Genomic DNA, 3,139 nt, shown 5'->3' with positions numbered 1-3,139 from the left:
GCAGATGGAACAAGAAAGTGCCTTCAATGAACTGAAACATCGCTTGACCATTGCACCCGTCTTGGCATATCCCGATTTTAGTCCTGATGCAGGATTATTCGTACTTGACACAGATGCCAGCCAACCCTTGGGCATTGGCGTTTTTTTTATCTCGATTGCAGCGCAATGACACTGAGCGTGTGATAGCTTACGGGAGCAGGAAAAGAACTCGTGCGGGACTCGATTAGAGATGCTGGCTCTGGTAAACAATGTGGACCATTTTCGCTATTAGTTGGTGGGAGAAAAAATTGCGCCTGAGGACTGATAATAACTAATAAGTCTGGCTAATGTCTTTTAAAGAGCCTCAAGGGCAAGTGGCACGTTGGCTGGGGCGCTTACAGTATGATTCTGAGATACAACTTCACCCGGGGAGGTTACACAATAATGCAGACACCTTGTCTAGAAGGCCCAGACCACAACATGGGAATTGTCCATCGTTTACTCCAACAGGATTATCCCAAGTTACGGTTGTTGCTAGAGACCTTCCGGTCGGTGAAACCCCACGTGAAGTGAGAAATTGTTGGTACCCAGAAGTGGTTGCACAGGCCCAAAGAGATGATCCAGATATCAGCGTGGTACTTTGTCGTTTGTTGAAAGAGTGAAGGAAACCAGCTGTTGAGGAACTTCACGTCGATGCGCTGTGCTGCTCGTGCTGTCTGGGCCCAGTTTCAACTGTTGTTGCTACAACAGCGGGTTCTCTATATAAAGTCAGCTGCCCACACTACTCAAGCTAAACTGAGGATGGTTGCACCGAAACAGTTAGTGGAGCAGGCCCTTCTCGAAGTTCATGATGGCGTTGCTGGCGCCCACCTTGGAGGAATGGAGAGTCTAATAAAGATGAAAGCTAGATTCCGGAGGCCTGGCACGACCAAAGAGGTGCATTGTTACTACGATCGATGTCTGACATGTGCCAAGTGTAAGCTAAGTGCGAAACCCAGAGCACCACTGTGGTCATTTACCTCTGGCAACCCCACGCAACGCATCCGTATTGACATTGTGGCTCCCTTGCCACGGTCTCGGAGAGGAAACAACTACATGTTAACAGTTCAGTGCAGTCTTACTAACAGGGTTGAGGTGTTTGCAATGTCCAACCAGCGTGCCAGAACCTCGGCAAAGGTGCTTGTAAGGAACTGGATCTGCAGATCTGGTGTGCCTGACAGCATTCATAGCTATCAAGGCCGTAATTTCGAGTCTAGAACATTCTCGGAAACGTGCCAGCTGCTGAGTATTAACAAGACGCTCAGCAGCGCGTATCACCCTGACGGCAACGGCCAAGTAGAAAATCTGCACAAAACCTTAAGGAGCATGTTGAAAGCTTGAGTTCAAGATAATCCAGCTACACGGGATGAGCACCTTGATTTCTGCCTGATGGCCTATCGCAGTAGTGTTCATTCTTCCACGGGGCACAACCCGTTCGAGCTCATGTTCGGTAGAGAGATGAGGATACCTATGGTTGTAATGGCTGGCGGTGCCGAAGACAATGAGTGTTCCTACACTGATTTCAATGCTGTAGAACTGCACAAGCTGCACAATACTTAACTGCTTGAGGAAGCTCAAATGGTCAAACTACTTACACGTTTTCAACTGCACCATGAAGCTGAATTGGTTCCAATAGTTCAAATTGTTTAACTGGCTTAATCTATTCGACTGGCCAAAAACATCAAACTAGCGAAGACCGTTAATCTGACAGCAAAAGATGCAAAATCTTTCTCGATTCTTTGAAGGAGTTCAACTTGTCAAATTTGCTCAAATGGTCTAACTGCAGAGGATGCATAAGGCTTTATAGGTTCAATCTAGAAATCTCCACAATGTAGCTAAATTTGTCGAAGTGGTTGAAATGGTCCAAGTAGCTGATGTTTGTTCACCTGGTTTGGTGGTCAAACTAGTGAACAAAGTTGCGGAATCTATCGTAATTCGTTGAAGTCGTTCAAATTGTGAAAGTAACTCACAATTCTTGAAACTGCTGAGAAACTGTACAATCTAGCTGAATTGTTTCAAGTAGTTAAAATTGTTAAAGTAGCCTCATCGATTCAACTGATTGAAAGATCAAACCACCAAAGACAGTCAAACTGCACAAATTGCTCATTCTATATGAATTGGTTGGAGAAGTTCAAATGGTCAAACTGACTACTGCGGGCTAATCACACATAATCATTGAAAAGTCAAACTAGTGTGGACAATCATACTCCAAAAATAGTTGCCGAGGTTCAGAGACCGTGAGAAAGTCAATGGTCAGACTTATGTAGAATTTGCGAGAAGTAAGGAACAGTTATTTGATCGTCGGTGCCATTCGCAGAGGGTAGATGTGAGTTACGAGGTGTGCAAATGAGCATTGATGATCACTGAGGTGTGGCATTTCTAATTTTTCTTTTCTCATAATAAGGTGTATTTGGGATACAAAGCTTTGTACGAGCTGGTTAACATTCCTGAGATTTTATAACATTACCTGTCAGTCATTTAAGATTCGATGAACATATTTTATTAGTAGCATTTCTCCATACTCCAAGTCAGAGTCGTACAGTGGCTCATAAGGGACACACTGATTTTTTCCTTCGCAAGTTACTAAGTTGTGATCGCAACTTACTAACTTGCGACCACAACTTAATGACTTGTGATTGCAACTTACAAAAATAGTGATCGCACCTTAACCAAAGTTAATACTACAAGTCATAGTAAGTAAGTAAGTAAGTAAGTAAGTAAGTAAGTAAGTAATAACTTTATTTAAGGAGGGTAAAGACATTGATTACTGGTCACCCAGTAGTTTCCATAATGGCCCTCCTACAATTAAAGTACTAAAATGTTTCGATTGAATAATTGACTACCTATATAATCTACAAACTAAACTTACATTAAGAACTACTATTAATACAATATTGATTGATTTACTACTAATGAAACTAAAAAGTTTTACGAATCTTAAAATGATCAAGAAAAGAAGTCATACTATGGTAAAATTTAACTAAGTAATTTTTAAAATTAGTATGAGAGAGTGTCTTTGGTTCGGGATCAAGAGCGTTCCACAAACGGCAAGCGCTTGAGTGAAACGTTCTAAGGCCAGAGTTCCTTTTACAAGCTGGTGTTGTAATATTGTTATTAGAAG

This window comes from Pocillopora verrucosa, chromosome 7, assembly GCF_036669915.1.
Source record: "Pocillopora verrucosa isolate sample1 chromosome 7, ASM3666991v2, whole genome shotgun sequence".
NCBI classification, from domain to species: domain Eukaryota; kingdom Metazoa; phylum Cnidaria; class Anthozoa; order Scleractinia; family Pocilloporidae; genus Pocillopora; species Pocillopora verrucosa.
The sequence above is the reverse complement of the archived record's forward strand: the minus strand, read 5'-3'. Positions refer to the sequence as shown.